The sequence below is a fragment of the Cebidichthys violaceus genome, unplaced genomic scaffold (genome assembly GCF_023349555.1).
Source record: "Cebidichthys violaceus isolate CVI_PGR_0920_01 unplaced genomic scaffold, fCebVio1.0.p SCAF_3, whole genome shotgun sequence".
Classification (NCBI taxonomy): domain Eukaryota; kingdom Metazoa; phylum Chordata; class Actinopteri; order Perciformes; family Stichaeidae; genus Cebidichthys; species Cebidichthys violaceus.
The window spans coordinates 20,119,605-20,137,546 of NW_027176483.1; the positions used below are offsets into that span (position 1 = coordinate 20,119,605).

At 41.4% G+C, this 17,942-nt stretch overlaps 16 non-coding genes across 16 annotated transcripts; all 16 read left to right on the forward strand.

Annotated features, from left to right (window-relative positions):
* Positions 1-563: 563 nt before the first annotated feature.
* Positions 564-635, forward strand: trnag-ucc (transfer RNA glycine (anticodon UCC)). The gene has a single exon. It is a non-coding gene; the product is annotated as a tRNA-Gly (tRNA).
* Positions 636-1,155: 520 nt separating this feature from the next.
* Positions 1,156-1,227, forward strand: trnag-ucc (transfer RNA glycine (anticodon UCC)). Its single transcript has one exon. It is a non-coding gene; the product is annotated as a tRNA-Gly (tRNA).
* Positions 1,228-2,340: 1,113 nt separating this feature from the next.
* trnag-ucc (transfer RNA glycine (anticodon UCC)) lies at positions 2,341-2,412 on the forward strand. Its single transcript has one exon. It is a non-coding gene; the product is annotated as a tRNA-Gly (tRNA).
* Positions 2,413-2,932: 520 nt separating this feature from the next.
* Positions 2,933-3,004, forward strand: trnag-ucc (transfer RNA glycine (anticodon UCC)). Its single transcript has one exon. It is a non-coding gene; the product is annotated as a tRNA-Gly (tRNA).
* A 522-nt stretch (positions 3,005-3,526) lies between these two features.
* trnag-ucc (transfer RNA glycine (anticodon UCC)) lies at positions 3,527-3,598 on the forward strand. Its single transcript has one exon. It is a non-coding gene; the product is annotated as a tRNA-Gly (tRNA).
* A 1,704-nt stretch (positions 3,599-5,302) lies between these two features.
* trnag-ucc (transfer RNA glycine (anticodon UCC)) lies at positions 5,303-5,374 on the forward strand. Its single transcript has one exon. It is a non-coding gene; the product is annotated as a tRNA-Gly (tRNA).
* A 520-nt stretch (positions 5,375-5,894) lies between these two features.
* trnag-ucc (transfer RNA glycine (anticodon UCC)) lies at positions 5,895-5,966 on the forward strand. The gene has a single exon. It is a non-coding gene; the product is annotated as a tRNA-Gly (tRNA).
* A 1,112-nt stretch (positions 5,967-7,078) lies between these two features.
* trnag-ucc (transfer RNA glycine (anticodon UCC)) lies at positions 7,079-7,150 on the forward strand. Its single transcript has one exon. It is a non-coding gene; the product is annotated as a tRNA-Gly (tRNA).
* Positions 7,151-7,670: 520 nt separating this feature from the next.
* On the forward strand, positions 7,671-7,742 carry trnag-ucc (transfer RNA glycine (anticodon UCC)). The gene has a single exon. It is a non-coding gene; the product is annotated as a tRNA-Gly (tRNA).
* Positions 7,743-8,854: 1,112 nt separating this feature from the next.
* Positions 8,855-8,926, forward strand: trnag-ucc (transfer RNA glycine (anticodon UCC)). The gene has a single exon. It is a non-coding gene; the product is annotated as a tRNA-Gly (tRNA).
* Positions 8,927-12,406: 3,480 nt separating this feature from the next.
* Positions 12,407-12,478, forward strand: trnag-ucc (transfer RNA glycine (anticodon UCC)). The gene has a single exon. It is a non-coding gene; the product is annotated as a tRNA-Gly (tRNA).
* Positions 12,479-12,998: 520 nt separating this feature from the next.
* Positions 12,999-13,070, forward strand: trnag-ucc (transfer RNA glycine (anticodon UCC)). The gene has a single exon. It is a non-coding gene; the product is annotated as a tRNA-Gly (tRNA).
* A 520-nt stretch (positions 13,071-13,590) lies between these two features.
* Positions 13,591-13,662, forward strand: trnag-ucc (transfer RNA glycine (anticodon UCC)). The gene has a single exon. It is a non-coding gene; the product is annotated as a tRNA-Gly (tRNA).
* Positions 13,663-15,368: 1,706 nt separating this feature from the next.
* On the forward strand, positions 15,369-15,440 carry trnag-ucc (transfer RNA glycine (anticodon UCC)). Its single transcript has one exon. It is a non-coding gene; the product is annotated as a tRNA-Gly (tRNA).
* Positions 15,441-17,144: 1,704 nt separating this feature from the next.
* Positions 17,145-17,216, forward strand: trnag-ucc (transfer RNA glycine (anticodon UCC)). Its single transcript has one exon. It is a non-coding gene; the product is annotated as a tRNA-Gly (tRNA).
* A 520-nt stretch (positions 17,217-17,736) lies between these two features.
* Positions 17,737-17,808, forward strand: trnag-ucc (transfer RNA glycine (anticodon UCC)). The gene has a single exon. It is a non-coding gene; the product is annotated as a tRNA-Gly (tRNA).
* The last annotated feature ends 134 nt before the right edge of the window (positions 17,809-17,942 follow it).

A 17,942-nucleotide genomic window follows, 5' to 3' on the forward strand; every position in this document is an offset into this window, starting at 1 on the left:
CCTTCCAAGCAGTTGACCTGGGTTTGATTCCCAGCCAATGAATTTGTCATTAGCTAGTTGTCAATTGAAGGCATTGACAAGGTGACTGATATTTTCCAACATATTTGCGATAATGTCTTTAATAACATACTGGTTTGAGATTGGCATGTGGCTGTGCTTGGGCGGCAAAACATGTCTTGTGGTTGACTGAATTTGTGCCTTGCGAATTAGATGCTTTTTGTGACCTCTGTGGAGGTCAACGTTTGTAGACTACAGGAGTTGCATTGTCTTACTTTTCTCCATATCACATTTGAATTCTATTCAAGCTCGGGAACAATGTGACAGGTATTTTAATTCTGAATTTAAGAATTTTTAAGCGTGCACCCCTTAATTGACAAGGTTCCACCGAGACATGGACTTGGATCACTGCTTTCAGACTCCAGAGTGCTGACCATTACACCATGTTACCCAGACACCAGGCTTGTTGGTTCAGGTCGAAAGTAAATGATTCAATACTCAATCGCATCTACCAAATCACGTTTCCGTTTTCTCGACTTTGTGCCATTATGAAATGCTCTATCTGAGCATTGGTGGTATAGTGGCTAGCATAGCTGCCTTCCAAGCAGTTGACCTGGGTTCGATTCCCAGCCAATGCAATTGTCATTGCTAGTTGTCAATTGAAGGCATTGACAAGGTGACTGATATTTTCCAACATTTTGGGGTTAATGTCTTTAATAACAAGCTGGTTTGAGATTGGCTTGTGGCCGTGCTTGGGCGGTTAAAAATGTCTTGTGGATGATGGAATTTTTGCTTTGCGAAGTAGATGCTTTTTGTGACCTCTGTGGACGTCAACGTTTGTAGACTACAGGAGTTGCATTGTCTTACTTTTCTCCATATCACATTTGAGTTCTATTCAAGCTCGGGAACAATGTGACAGGTATTTTAATTCTGAATTTAAGAATTTTGAAGAGTGCACCCCTTAATTGACAAGGTTCCACCGAGACATGGACTTGGATCACTGCTTTCAGACTCCAAATTACTGATCATTACACCATGTTACCCAGACACCAGGCTTGTTGGTTCAGGTCGAAAGTAAATGATTCAATACTCAATCGCATCTACCAAATCACGTTTCCGTTTGCTCGACTTTGTGCCATTATGAAATGCTCTATTTGAGCATTGGTGGTATAGTGGCTAGCATAGCTGCCTTCCAAGCAGTTGACCTGGGTTCAATTCCCAGCCAATGCAATTGTCATTGTTAGTTGTCAATTGAAGGCATTGACAAGGTGACTGATATTTTCCAACATTTTGGAGTTAATGTCTTTAATAACAAGCTTTTTTGAGATTGGCTTGTGGCTGTGCTTGGGCGGCTAAAAATGTCTTGTGGATGATGGAATTTTTGCTTTGCGAAGTAGATGCTTTTTGTGACCTCTGTGGACGTCAATGTTTGTAGACTACAGGAGTTGCATTGTCTTACTTTACTCCATATCACATTTGAGTTATATTCAAGCTCGAGAACAATGTGACAGGTATTTTAATTCTGAATTTAAGAATTTTGAAGAGTGCACCTCTTAATTGACAAGGTTCCACCGAGACATGGACTTGGATCACTGCTTTCAGACTCCAAATTACTGACCATTACACCATGTTACCCAAACACCAGGCTTGTTGGTTCAGTTCGAAAGTAAATGATTCAATACTCAATCGCATCTACCAAATCACGTTTCCGTTTGCTCGACTTTGTGCCATTATGAAATGCTCTATTTGAGCATTGGTGGTATAGTAGCTAGCATAGCTGCCTTCCAAGCAGTTGACCTGGGTTTGATTCCCAGCCAATGAATTTGTCATTAGCTAGTTGTCAATTGAAGGCATTGACAAGGTGACTGATATTTTCCAACATATTTGCGATAATGTCTTTAATAACATACTGGTTTGAGATTGGCATGTGGCTGTGCTTGGGCGGCAAAACATGTCTTGTGGTTGACTGAATTTGTGCCTTGCGAATTAGATGCTTTTTGTGACCTCTGTGGAGGTCAACGTTTGTAGACTACAGGAGTTGCATTGTCTTACTTTTCTCCATATCACATTTGAATTCTATTCAAGCTCGGGAACAATGTGACAGGTATTTTAATTCTGAATTTAAGAATTTTTAAGCGTGCACCCCTTAATTGACAAGGTTCCACCGAGACATGGACTTGGATCACTGCTTTCAGACTCCAGAGTGCTGACCATTACACCATGTTACCCAGACACCAGGCTTGTTGGTTCAGGTCGAAAGTAAATGATTCAATACTCAATCGCATCTACCAAATCACGTTTCCGTTTTCTCGACTTTGTGCCATTATGAAATGCTCTATCTGAGCATTGGTGGTATAGTGGCTAGCATAGCTGCCTTCCAAGCAGTTGACCTGGGTTCGATTCCCAGCCAATGCAATTGTCATTGCTAGTTGTCAATTGAAGGCATTGACAAGGTGACTGATATTTTCCAACATTTTGGAGTTAATGTCTTTAATAACAAGCTTTTTTGAGATTGGCTTGTGGCTGTGCTTGGGCGGCTAAAAATGTCTTGTGGATGATGGAATTTTTGCTTTGCGAAGTAGATGCTTTTTGTGACCTCTGTGGACATCAATGTTTGTAGACTACAGGAGTTGCATTGTCTTACTTTACTCCATATCACATTTGAGTTCTATTCAAGCTCGGGAACAATGTGACAGGTATTTTAATTCTGAATTTAAGAATTTTGAAGAGTGCACCCCTTAATTGACAAGGTTCCACCGAGACATGGACTTGGATCACTGCTTTCAGACTCCAAATTACTGACCATTACACCATGTTACCCAAACACCAGGCTTGTTGGTTCAGTTCGAAAGTAAATGATTCAATACTCAATCGCATCTACCAAATCACGTTTCCGTTTTCTCGACTTTGTGCCATTATGAATTGCTCTATTTGAGCATTGGTGGTATAGTGGCTAGCATAGCTGCCTTCCAAGCAGTTGACCTGGGTTCGGTTCCCAGCCAATGCATTTGTCATTAGCTAAATTGTCAATTGAAGGCATTGACAAGGTGACTGATCCTTTCCAACATTTTGGAGTTAATGTCTTTAATAACAAGCTGGTTTGAGATTGGCTTGTGGCTGTGCTTGGGCGGCTAAAAATGTCTTGTGGATGATGGAATTTGTGCTTTGCGAAGTAGATGCTTTTTGTGACCTCTGTGGACGTCAACGTTTGTAGACTACAGGAGTTGCATTGTCTTACTTTACTCCATATCACATTTGAGTTCTATTCAAGCTCGGGAACAATGTGACGGTTATTTTAATTCTGAATTTAAGAATTTTGAAGCGTGCACCCCTTAATTGAGAAGGTTCCACAGAGACATGGACTTGGGTCACTGCTTTCAGACTCCAGAGTGCTGACCATTACACCATGTTACCCAGAGACCAGGCTTGTTGGTTCAGGTCGAAAGTAAATGATTCAATACTCAATCGCATCTACCAAATCACGTTTCCGTTTGCTCGACTTTGTGCCATTATGAAATGCTCTATTTGAGCATTGGTGGTATAGTGGCTAGCATAGCTGCCTTCCAAGCAGTTGACCTGGGTTCGATTCCCAGCCAATGCAATTGTCATTGCTAGTTGTCAATTGAAGGCATTGACAAGGTGACTGATATTTTCCAACATTTTGGAGTTAATGTCTTTAATAACAAGCTTTTTTGAGATTGGCTTGTGGCTGTGCTTGGGCGGCTAAAAATGTCTTGTGGATGATGGAATTTTTGCTTTGCGAAGTAGATGCTTTTTGTGACCTCTGTGGACGTCAATGTTTGTAGACTACAGGAGTTGCATTGTCTTACTTTACTCCATATCACATTTGAGTTCTATTCAAGCTCGAGAACAATGTGACAGGTATTTTAATTCTGAATTTAAGAATTTTGAAGAGTGCACCTCTTAATTGACAAGGTTCCACCGAGACATGGACTTGGATCACTGCTTTCAGACTCCAAATTACTGACCATTACACCATGTTACCCAAACACCAGGCTTGTTGGTTCAGTTCGAAAGTAAATGATTCAATACTCAATCGCATCTACCAAATCACGTTTCCGTTTGCTCGACTTTGTGCCATTATGAAATGCTCTATTTGAGCATTGGTGGTATAGTAGCTAGCATAGCTGCCTTCCAAGCAGTTGACCTGGGTTTGATTCCCAGCCAATGAATTTGTCATTAGCTAGTTGTCAATTGAAGGCATTGACAAGGTGACTGATATTTTCCAACATTTTGGAGTTAATGTCTTTAATAACAAGCTTTTTTGAGATTGGCTTGTGGCTGTGCTTGGGCGGCTAAAAATGTCTTGTGGATGATGGAATTTTTGCTTTGTGAAGTAGATGCTTTTTGTGACCTCTGTGGACGTCAATGTTTGTAGACTACAGGAGTTGCATTGTCTTACTTTTCTCCATATCACATTTGAGTTCTATTCAAGCTCGGGAACAATGTGACGGGTATTTTAATTCTGAATTTAAGAATTTTGAAGCGTGCACCCCTTAATTAGCAAGGTTACACAGAGACATGGACTTGGGTCACTGCTTTCAGACTCCAGAGTGCTGACCATTACACCATGTTACCCAGAGACCAGGCTTGTTTGTTCAGGTCGAAAGTAAATGATTCAATACTCAATCGCATCTGCCAAATCACGTTTCCGTTTGCTCGACTTTGTGCCATTATGAAATGCTCTATTTGAGCATTGGTGGTATAGTGTCTAGCATAGCTGCCTTCCAAGCAGTTGACCTGGGTTCGATTCTCAGCCAATGCAATTGTCATTGCTAGTTGTCAATTGAAGGCATTGACAAGGTGACTGATATTTTCCAACATTTTGGGGTTAATGTCTTTAATAACAAGCTGGTTTGACATTGGCTTGTGGCTGTGCTTGGGCGGCTAAAAATGTCTTGTGGATGATGGAATTTGTGCTTTGCGAAGTAGATGCTTTTTGTGACCTCTGTGGACGTCAATGTTTGTAGACTACAGGAGTTGCATTGTCTTACTTTTCTCCATATCACATTTGAGTTCTATTCAAGCTCGGGAAAATGTGACGGGTATTTTAATTCTGAATTTAAGAATTTTGAAGCGTGCACCCCTTAATTGACAAGCTTCCACCGAGACATGGACTTGGGTCACTGCTTTCAGACTCCAGAGTGCTGACCATTACACCATGTTACCCAGAGACCAGGCTTGTTTGTTCAGGTCGAAAGTAAATGAGTCAATACTCAATCGCATCTACCAAATCACGTTTCCGTTTGCTCGACTTTGTGCCATTATGAAATGCTCTATTTGAGCATTGGTGGTTTAGTGGCTAGCATAGCTGCCTTCCAAGCAGTTGACCTGGGTTCGATTCCCAGCCAATGCAATTGTCATTGCTAGTTGTCAATTGAAGGCATTGAAAAGGTGACTGACATTTTCCAACATTTTGGGGTTAATATCTTTAATAACAAGCTGGTTTGAGATTGGCTTGTGGCTGTGCTTGGGCGGCTAAAAATGTCTTGTGGATGATGGAATTTTTGCTTTGCGAAGTAGATGCTTTTTGTGACCTCTGTGGACATCAATGTTTGTAGACTACAGGAGTTGCATTGTCTTACTTTACTCCATATAACATTTGAGTTCTATTCAAGCTCGGGAACAATGTGACAGGTATTTTATTTCTGAATTTAAGAATTTTGAAGAGTGCACCCCTTAATTGACAAGGTTCCACCGAGACATGGACTTGGATCACTGCTTTCAGACTCCAGAGTGCTGACCATTACACCATGTTACCCAGACACCAGGCTTGTTGGTTCAGGTCGAAAGTAAATGATTCAATACTCAATCGCATCTACCAAATCACGTTTCCGTTTGCTCGACTTTGTGCCATTATGAAATGTTCTATTTGAGCATTGGTGGTATAGTGGCTAGCATAGCTGCCTTCCAAGCAGTTGACCTGGGTTTGATTCCCAGCCAATGCAATTGTCATTGCTAGTTGTCAATTGAAGGCATTGACAAGGTGACTGATATTTTCCAACATTTTGGGGTTAATGTCTTTAATAACAAGCTGGTTTGAGATTGGCTTGTGGCCGTGCTTGGGCGGCTAAAAATGTCTTGTGGATGATGGAATTTTTGCTTTGCGAAGTAGATGCTTTTTGTGACCTCTGTGGACATCAGCCTTTGTAGACTACAGGAGTTGCATTGTCTTACTTTTCTCCATATCACATTTGAGTTCTATTCAAGCTCGGGAACAATGTGACAGGTATTTTAATTCTGAATTTAAGAATTTTGAAGCGTGCACCCCTTAATTGACAAGGTTCCACAGAGACATGGACTTGGGTCACTGCTTTCAGACTCCAGAGTGCTGACAATTACACCATGTTACCCAGAGACCAGGCTTGTTTGTTCAGGTCGAAAGTAAATAAGTCAATACTCAATCGCATCTACCAAATCACGTTTCCGTTTGCTCGACTTTGTGCCATTATGAAATGCTCTATTTGAGCATTGGTGGTATAGTGTCTAGCATAGCTGCCTTCCAAGCAGTTGACCTGGGTTTGATTCCCAGCCAATGCAATTGTCATTGCTAGTTGTCAATTGAAGGCATTGACAAGGTGACTGATATTTTCCAACATTTTGGAGTTAATGTCTTTAATAACAAGCTGGTTTGACATTGGCTTGTGGCTGTGCTTGGGTGGCTAAAAATGTCTTGTGGATGATGGAATTTGTGGTTTGCGAAGTAGATGCTTTTTGTGACCTCTGTGGACGTCAACGTTTGTAGACTACAGGAGTTGCATTGTCTTACTTTTCTCCATATCACATTTGAGTTCTATTCAAGCTTGGGAACAATGTGACGGGTATTTTAATTCTGAATTTAAGAATTTTGAAGAGTGCACCCCTTAATTGACAAGGTTCCACCGAGACATGGACTTGGATCACTGCTTTCAGACTCCAGAGTGCTGACCATTACACCATGTTACCCAGACACCAGGCTTGTTGGTTCAGGTCGAAATTAAATGAGTCAATACTCAATCGCATCTGCCAAATCACGTTTCCATTTGCTCGACTTTGTGCCATTATGAAATGTTCTATTTGAGCATTGGTGCTATAGTGGCTAGCATAGCTGCCTTCCAAGCAGTTGACCTGGGTTCGATTCCCAGCCAATGCAATTGTCATTGCTAGTTGTCAATTGAAGGCATTGACAAGGTGACTGATATTTTCCAACATTTTGGAGTTAATGTCTTTAATAACAAGCTTTTTTGAGATTGGCTTGTGGCTGTGCTTGGGCGGCTAAAAATGTCTTGTGGATAATGGAATTTTTGCTTTGCGAAGTAGATACTTTTTGTGACCTCTGTGGACGTCAATGTTTGTAGACTACAGGAGTTGCATTGTCTTACTTTTCTCCATATCACATTTGAGTTCTATTCAAGCTCGGGAACAATGTGACAGTTATTTTAATTCTGAATTTAAGAATTTTTAAGCGTGCACCCCGTAATTGACAAATTTCCACCGAGACATGGACTTGGATCACTGCTTTCAGACTCCAGAGTGCTGACCATTACACCATGTTACCCAGACACCAGGCTTGTTGGTTCACGTCGAAAGTAAATGAGTCAATACTCAATCGCATCTGCCAAATCACGTTTCCGTTTGCTCGACTTTGTGCCATTATGAAATGTTCTATTTGAGCATTGGTGGTATAGTGGCTAGCATAGCTGCTTTCCAAGCAGTTGACCTGGGTTCGATTCCCAGGCAATGCATTTGTCATTGCTAGTTGTCAATTGAAGGCATTGACAAGGTGACTGATATTTTCCAACATTTTGGAGTTAATGTCTTTAATAACAAGCTTTTTTGAGATTGGCTTGTGGCTGTGCTTGGGCGGCTAAAAATGTCTTGTGGATGATGGAATTTTTGCTTTGCGAAGTAGATGCTTTTTGTGACCTCTGTGGACGTCAATGTTTGTAGACTACAGGAGTTGCATTGTCTTACTTTTCTCCATATCACATTTGAGTTCTATTCAAGCTCGGGAACAATGTGACGGGTATTTTAATTCTGAATTTAAGAATTTTGAAGCGTGCACCCCTTAATTAGCAAGGTTACACAGAGACATGGACTTGGGTCACTGCTTTCAGACTCCAGAGTGCTGACCATTACACCATGTTACCCAGAAACCAGGCTTGTTTGTTCAGGTCGAAAGTAAATGATTCAATACTCAATCGCATCTGCCAAATCACGTTTCCGTTTGCTCGACTTTGTGCCATTATGAAATGCTCTATTTGAGCATTGGTGGTATAGTGTCTAGCATAGCTGCCTTCCAAGCAGTTGACCTGGATTCGATTCTCAGCCAATGCAATTGTCATTGCTAGTTGTCAATTGAAGGCATTGACAAGGTGACTGATATTTTCCAACATTTTGGGGTTAATGTCTTTAATAACAAGCTGGTTTGACATTGGCTTGTGGCTGTGCTTGGGCGGCTAAAAATGTCTTGTGGATGATGGAATTTGTGCTTTGCGAAGTAGATGCTTTTTGTGACCTCTGTGGACGTCAACGTTTGTAGACTACAGGAGTTGCATTGTCTTACTTTTCTCCATATCACATTTGAGTTCTATTCAAGCTTGGGAACAATGTGACGGGTATTTTAATTCTGAATTTAAGAATTTTTAAGCGTGCACCCCTTAATTGACAAGGTTCCACCGAGACATGGACTTGGATCACTGCTTTCAGACTCCAGAGTGCTGACCATTACACCATGTTACCCAGACACCTGGCTTGTTGGTTCAGGTCGAAAGTAAATGATTCAATACTCAATCGCATCTACCAAATCACGTTTCCGTTTGCTCGACTTTGTGCCATTATGAAATGCTCTATTTGAGCATTGGTGGTTTAGTGGCTAGCATAGCTGCCTTCCAAGCAGTTGACCTGGGTTCGATTCCCAGCCAATGCAATTGTCATTGCTAGTTGTCAATTGAAGGCATTGAAAAGGTGACTGACATTTTCCAACATTTTGGGGTTAATATCTTTAATAACAAGCTGTTTTGAGATTGGCTTGTGGCTGTGCTTGGGCGGCTAAAAATGTCTTGTGGATGATGGAATTTTTGCTTTGCGAAGTAGATGCTTTTTGTGACCTCTGTGGACGTCAATGTTTGTAGACTACAGGAGTTGCATTGTCTTACTTTTCTCCATATCACATTTGAGTTCTATTCAAGCTCGGGAACAATGTGACGGGTATTTTAATTCTGAATTTAAGAATTTTGAAGCGTGCACCCCTTAATTAGCAAGGTTACACAGAGACATGGACTTGGGTCACTGCTTTCAGACTCCAGAGTGCTGACCATTACACCATGTTACCCAGACACCTGGCTTGTTGGTTCAGGTCGAAAGTAAATGATTCAATACTCAATCGCATCTACCAAATCACGTTTCCGTTTGCTCGACTTTGTGCCATTATGAAATGCTTTATTTGAGCATTGGTGGTTTAGTGGCTAGCATAGCTGCCTTCCAAGCAGTTGACCTGGGTTCGATTCCCAGCCAATGAAATTGTCATTGCTAGTTGTCAATTGAAGGCATTGAAAAGGTGATGGACATTTTCCAACATTTTGGGGTTAATATCTTTAATAACAAGCTGTTTTGAGATTGGCTTGTGGCTGTGCTTGGACGGCTAAAAATGTCTTGTGGATGATGGAATTTTTGCTTTGCGAAGTAGATGCTTTTTGTGACCTCTGTGGACGTCAATGTTTGTAGACTACAGGAGTTGCATTGTCTTACTTTTCTCCATATCACATTTGAGTTCTATTCAAGCTCGGGAACAATGTGACGGGTATTTTAATTCTGAATTTAAGAATTTTGAAGCGTGCACCCCTTAATTAGCAAGGTTACACAGAGACATGGACTTGGGTCACTGCTTTCAGACTCCAGAGTGCTGACCATTACACCATGTTACCCAGAAACCAGGCTTGTTTGTTCAGGTCGAAAGTAAATGATTCAATACTCAATCGCATCTGCCAAATCACGTTTCCGTTTGCTCGACTTTGTGCCATTATGAAATGCTCTATTTGAGCATTGGTGGTATAGTGTCTAGCATAGCTGACTTCCAAGCAGTTGACCTGGGTTTGATTCTCAGCCAATGCAATTGTCATTGCTAGTTGTCAATTGAAGGCATTGACAAGGTGACTGATATTTTCCAACATTTTGGGGTTAATGTCTTTAATAACAAGCTGGTTTGACATTGGCTTGTGGCTGTGCTTGGGCGGCTAAAAATGTCTTGTGGATGATGGAATTTTTGCTTTGCGAAGTAGATGCTTTTTGTGACCTCTGTGGACATCAATGTTTGTAGACTACAGGAGTTGCATTGTCTTACTTTACTCCATATCACATTTGAGTTCTATTCAAGCTCGGGAACAATGTGACAGGTATTTTATTTCTGAATTTAAGAATTTTGAAGAGTGCACCCCTTAATTGACAAGGTTCCACCGAGACATGGACTTGGATCACTGCTTTCAGACTCCAGAGTGCTGACCATTACACCATGTTACCCAGACACCAGGCTTGTTGGTTCAGGTCGAAAGTAAATGATTCAATACTCAATCGCATCTACCAAATCACGTTTCCGTTTGCTCGACTTTGTGCCATTATGAAATGTTTTATTTGAGCATTTGTGGTATAGTGGCTAGCATAGCTGCCTTCCAAGCAGTTGACCTGGGTTTGATTCCCAGCCAATGCAATTGTCATTGCTAGTTGTCAATTGAAGGCATTGACAAGGTGACTGATATTTTCCAACATTTTGGGGTTAATGTCTTTAATAACAAGCTGGTTTGAGATTGGCTTGTGGCTGTGCTTGGGCGGCTAAAAATGTCTTGTGGATGATGGAATTTTTGCTTTGCGAAGTAGATGCTTTTTGTGACCTCTGTGGACGTCAGCCTTTGTAGACTACAGGAGTTGCATTGTCTTACTTTTCTCCATATCACATTTGAGTTCTATTCAAGCTCGGGAACAATGTGACAGGTATTTTAATTCTGAATTTAAGAATTTTGAAGAGTGCACCCCTTAATTGACAAGGTTCCACCGAGACATGGACTTGGGTCACTGCTTTCAGACTCCAGAGTGCTGACAATTACACCATGTTACCCAGAGACCAGGCTTGTTTGTTCAGGTCGAAAGTAAATAAGTCAATACTCAATCGCATCTACCAAATCACGTTTCCGTTTGCTCGACTTTGTGCCATTATGAAATGCTCTATTTGAGCATTGGTGGTATAGTGTCTAGCATAGCTGCCTTCCAAGCAGTTGACCTGGGTTTGATTCCCAGCCAATGCAATTGTCATTGCTAGTTGTCAATTGAAGGCATTGACAAGGAGACTGATATTTTCCAACATTTTGGAGTTAATGTCTTTAATAACAAGCTGGTTTGACATTGGCTTGTGGCTGTGCTTGGGTGGCTAAAAATGTCTTGTGGATGATGGAATTTGTGGTTTGCGAAGTAGATGCTTTTTGTGACCTCTGTGGACGTCAACGTTTGTAGACTACAGGAGTTGCATTGTCTTACTTTTCTCCATATCACATTTGAGTTCTATTCAAGCTTGGGAACAATGTGACGGGTATTTTAATTCTGAATTTAAGAATTTTGAAGAGTGCACCCCTTAATTGACAAGGTTCCACCGAGACATGGACTTGGATCACTGCTTTCAGACTCCAGAGTGCTGACCATTACACCATGTTACCCAGACACCTGGCTTGTTGGTTCAGGTCGAAAGTAAATGATTCAATACTCAATCGCATCTACCAAATCACGTTTCCGTTTGCTCAACTTTGTGCCATTATGAAATGTTTTATTTGAGCATTGGTGGTATAGTGGCTAGCATAGCTGCCTTCCAAGCACTTGACCTGGGTTTGATTCCCAGCCAATGCAATTGTCATTGCTAGTTGTCAATTGAAGGCGTTGACAAAGTGACTGATATTTTCCAACATTTTGGGGTTAATGTCTTTAATAACAAGCTGGTTTGAGATTGGCTTGTGGCTGTGCTTGGGCGGTTAAAAATGTCTTGTGGATGATGGAATTTTTGCTTTGCGAAGTAGATGCTTTTTGTGAACTCTGTGGACGTCAACGTTTGTAGACTACAGGAGTTGCATTGTCTTACTTTTCTCCATATCACATTTGAGTTCTATTCAAGCTTGGGATCAATGTGACAGGTATTTTAATTCTGAATTTAAGAATTTTGAAGCATGCACCCCGTAATTGACAAATTTCCACCGAGACATGGACTTGGATCACTGTTTTCAGACTCCAGAGTGCTGACCATTACACCATGTTACCCAGACACCAGGCTTGTTGGTTCAGGTCGAAAGTAAATGAGTCAATACTCAATCGCATCTGCCAAATCACGTTTCCGTTTGCTCGACTTTGTGCCATTATGAAATGCTCTATTTGAGCATTGGTGGTATAGTGGCTAGCATAGCTGCCTTCCAAGCAGTTGACCTGGGTTCGATTCCCAGCCAATGCAATTGTCATTGCTAGTTGTCAATTGAAGGCATTGACAAGGTGACTGATATTTTCCAACATTTTGGAGTTAATGTCTTTAATAACCAGCTTTTTTGAGATTGGCTTGTGGCTGTGCTTGGGCGGCTAAAAATGTCTTGTGGATGATGGAATTTTTGCTTTGCGAAGTAGATGCTTTTTGTGACCTCTGTGGACGTCAATGTTTGTAGACTACAGGAGTTGCATTGTCTTACTTTACTCCATATCACATTTGAGTTCTATTCAAGCTCGGGAACAATGTGACAGGTATTTTAATTCTGAATTTAAGAATTTTGAAGAGTGCACCCCTTAATTGACAAGGTTCCACCGAGACATGGACTTGGATCACTGCTTTCAGACTCCAAATTACTGACCATTACACCATGTTACCCAAACACCAGGCTTGTTGGTTCAGTTCGAAAGTAAATGATTCAATACTCAATCGCATCTACCAAATCACGTTTCCGTTTGCTCGACTTTGTTCCATTATGAAATGCTCTATTTGAGCATTGGTGGTATAGTGGCTAGCATAGCTGCCTTCCAAGCAGTTGACCTGGGTTCGATTCCCAGCCAATGCAATTGTCATTGCTAGTTGTCAATTGAAGGCATTGACAAGGTGACTGATCTTTCCCAACATTTTGGCGTTAATGTCTTTAATAACAAACTGGATTGAGATTGGCATGTGGCTGTGCTTGGGTGGCTAAAAATGTCTTGTGGATGATTGAATTTGTGCCTTGCGAAGTAGATGCTTTTTGTGACCTCTGTGGACGTCAATGTTTGTAGACTACAGGAGTTGCATTGTCTTACTTTTCTCCATATCACATTTGAGTTCTATTCAAGCTCGGGAACAATGTGACAGGTATTTTAATTCTGAATTTAAGAATTTTGAAGCGTGCACCCCTTAATTGACAAGGTTCCACAGAGACATGGACTTGGGTCACTGCTTTCAGACTCCAGAGTGCTGACCATTACACCATGTTACCCAGAGACCAGGCTTGTTTGTTCAGGTCGAAAGTAAATGAGTCAATACTCAATCGCATCTGCCAAATCACGTTTCCGTTTGCTCGACTTTGTGCCATTATGAAATACTCTATTTGAGCATTGGTGGTATAGTGGCTAGCATAGCTGCCTTCCAAGCAGTTGACCTGGGTTCGATTCCCAGCCAATGCATTTGTGTTTAGCTAGTTGTCAATTGAAGGCATTGACAAGGTGACTGATCTTTCCCAACATTTTGGCGTTAATGTCTTTATTAACAAACTGGATTGAGATTGGCATGTGGCTGTGCTTGGGCGGCTAAAAATGTCTTGTAGATGATTGAATTTGTGCCTTGCGAAGTAGATGCTTTTTGTGACCTCTGTGGACGTCAGCCTTTGTAGACTACAAGAGTTGCATTGTCTTACTTTTCTCCATGTCACATTTGAGTTCTATTCAAGCTCGGGAACAATGTGACGGGTATTTTAATTCTGAATTTTAGAATTTTGAAGCGTGCACCCCTTAATTGACAAGGTTCCACCGAGACATGGACTTGGATCACTGCTTTCAGACTCCAGAGTGCTGACCATTACACCATGTTACCCAGACACCAGGCTTGTTGGTTCAAGTCGAAAGTAAATGATTCAATACTCAATCGCATCTACCAAATCACGTTTCCGTTTGCTCGACTTTGTGCCATTATGAAATGCTCTATTTGAGCATTGGTGGTATAGTGGCTAGCATAGCTGCCTTCCAAGCAGTTGACCTGCGTTCGATTCCCAGCCAATGCATTTGTGATTAGCTAGTTGTCAATTGAAGGCATTGACAAGGTGACTGATCTTTCCCAACATTTTGGCGTTAATGTCTTTAATAACAAACTGGATTGAGATTGGCTTGTGGCTGTGCTTGGGCGGCTAAAAATGTCTTGTGGATGATTGAATTTGTGCTTTGCGAAGTAGATGCTTTTTGTGACCTCTGTGGACGTCAACGTTTGTAGACTACAGGAGTTGCATTGTCTTGCTTTTCTCCATATCACATTTGAGTTCTATTCAAGCTCGGGAACAATGTGACGGGTATTTTAATTCTGAATTTAAGAATTTCGAAGCGTGCACCCCTTAATTGACAAGGTTCCACAGAGACATGGACTTGGGTCACTGCTTTCAGACTCCAGAGTGCTGACCATTACACCATGTTACCCAGACACCAGGCTTGTTGGTTCAGGTCGAAAGTAAATGAGTCTATACTCAATCGCATCTGCCAAATCACGTTTCCGTTTGCTCGACTTTGTGCCATTATGAAATGTTCTATTTGAGCATTGGTGGTATAGTGGCTAGCATAGCTGCCTTCCAAGCAGGTGACCTGGGTTCGATTCCCAGCCTATGCAATTGTCATTGCTAGTTGTCAATTGAAGGCATTGACAAGGTGACTGACATTTTCCAACATTTTGGAGTTAATGTCTTTAATAACAAGCTTTTTTGAGATTGGCTTGTGGCTGTGCTTGGGCGGCTAAAAATGTCTTGTGGATGATGGAATTTTTGCTTTGCGAAGTAGATGCTTTTTGTGACCTCTGTGGACGTCAATGTTTGTAGACTACAGGAGTTGCATTGTCTTATTTTACTCCATATCACATTTGAGTTCTATTCAAGCTCGGGAACAATGTGACAGGTATTTTAATTCTGAATTTAAGAATTTTGAAGAGTGCACCCCTTAATTGACAAGGTTCCACCGAGACATGGACTTGGATCACTGCTTTCAGACTCCAAATTACTGACCATTACACCATGTTACCCAAACACCAGGCTTGTTGGTTCAGTTCGAAAGTAAATGATTCAATACTCAATCGCATCTACCAAATCACGTTTCCGTTGGCTCGACTTTGTGCCATTATGAAATACTCTATTTGAGCATTGGTGGTATAGTGGCTAGCATAGCTGCCTTCCAAGCAGTTGACCTGGGTTTGATTCCCAGCCAATGCAATTGTCATTGCTAGTTGTCAATTGAAGGCATTGACAAGGTGACTGAAATTTTCCAACATTTTGGGGTTAATGTCTTTAATAACAAGCTGGTTTGAGATTGGCTTGTGGCTGTGCTTGGGCGGCTAAAAATGTCTTGTGGATGATGGAATTTTTGCTTTGCGAAGTAGATGCTTTTTGTGACCTCTGTGGACGTCAGCCTTTGTAGACTACAGGAGTTGCATTGTCTTACTTTTCTCCATATCACATTTGAGTTCTATTCAAGCTCGGGAACAATGTGACAGGTATTTTAATTCTGAATTTAAGAATTTTGAAGCGTGCACCCCTTAATTGACAAGGTTCCACCGAGACATGGACTTGGGTCACTGCTTTCAGACTCCAGAGTGCTGACCATTACACCATGTTACCCAGACACCAAGCTTGTTGGTTCAGGTCGAAAGTAAATGAGTCAATACTCAATCGCATCTGCCAAATCACGTTTCCGTTTGCTCGACTTTGTGCCATTATGAAATGCTCTATTTGAGCATTGGTGGTATAGTGGCTAGCATAGCTGCCTTCCAAGCAGTTAACGTGGGTTCGATTCCCAGCCAATGCAATTGTCATTGCTAGTTGTCAATTGAAGGCATTGACAAGGTGACTGATATGTTCCAACATTTTGGGGTTAATGTCTTTAATAACATACTGGTTTGAGATTGGCATGTGGCTGTGCTTGGGCGGCAACAAATGTCTTGTGGTTGACTGAATTTGTGCCTTGCGAAGTAGATGCTTTTTGTGACCTCTCTGGACGTCAACGTTTGTAGACTACAGGAGTTGCATTGTCTTACTTTTCTCCATATCACATTTGAGTTCTATTCAAGCTTGGGAACAAAGTGACAGGTATTTTAATTCTGAATTTAAGAATTTTGAAGCGTGCACCCCTTAATTGACAAGGTTCCACCGAGACATGGACTTGGATCACTGCTTTCAGACTCCAGAGTGCTGACCATTACACCATGTTACCCAGACACCAGGCTTGTTGGTTCAGGTCGAAAGTAAATGATTCAATACTCAATCGCATCTACCAAATCACGTTTCCGTTTGCTCGACTTTGTGCCATTATGAAACGTTTTATTTGAGCATTGGTGGTATAGTGTCTAGCATAGCTGCCTTCCAAGCAGTTGACCTGGCTTCGATTCCCAGCCAATGCAATTGTCATTGCTAGTTGTCAATTGAAGGCATTGACAAGGTGACTGATATTTTCCAACATTTTTTCGTTAATGTCTTTAATAACAAGCTGGTTTGAGATTGGCTTGTGGCTGTGCTTGGGCGGCAAAAAATGTCTTGTAGATGATTGAATTTGTGCCTCGCGAAGTAAATGCTTTTTGTGACCTCTGTGTACGTCAGCCTTTGTAGACTACAGGAGTTGCATTGTCTTACTTTTCTCCATGTCACTATTGAGTTCTATTCAAGCTTGGGAACAATGTGACTGGTATTTTAATTCTGAATTTAAGAATTTTGAAGCGTGCACCCCTTAATTGACAAGTTTCCACCGAGACATGGACTTGGATCACTGCTTTCAGACTCCAGAGTGCTGACCATTACACCATGTTACCCAGACACCAGGCTTGTTGGTTCAGGTCGAAAGTAAATGATTCAATACTCAATCGCATCTACCAAATCACGTTTCCGTTTGCTCGACTTTGTGCCATTATGAAATGCTCTATTTGAGCATTGGTGGTATAGTGGCTAGCATAGCTGCCTTCCAAGCAGTTGACCTGGGTTCGATTCCCAGCCTATGCAATTGTCATTGCTAGTTGTCAATTGAAGGCATTGACAAGGTGACTGATATTTTCCAACGTTTTGGAGTTAATGTCTTTAATAACAAGCTTTTTTGAGATTGGCTTGTGGCTGTGCTTGGGCGGCTAAAAATGTCTTGTGGATGATGGAATTTTTGCTTTGCGAAGTAGATGCTTTTTGTGACCTCTGTGGACGTCAATGTTTGTAGACTACAGGAGTTGCATTGTCTTACTTTACTCCATATCACATTTGAGTTCTATTCAAGCTCGGGAACAATGTGACAGGTATTTTAATTCTGAATTTAAGAATTTTGAAGAGTGCACCCCTTAATTGACAAGGTTCCACCGAGACATGGACTTGGATCACTGCTTTCAGACTCCAAATTACTGACCATTACACCATGTTACCCAAACACCAGGCTTGTTGGTTCAGTTCGAAAGTAAATGATTCAATACTCAATCGCATCTACCAAATCACGTTTCCGTTGGCTCGACTTTGTGCCATTATGAAATGTTCTATTTGAGCATTGGTGGTATAGTGGCTAGCATAGCTGCCTTCCAAGCAGTTGACCTGGGTTTGATTCCCAGCCAATGCAATTGTCATTGCTAGTTGTCAATTGAAGGCATTGACAAGGTGACTGACATTTTCCAACATTTTGGGGTTAATGTCTTTAATAACAAGCTGGTTTGAGATTGGCTTGTGGCTGTGCTTGGGCGGCTAAAAATGTCT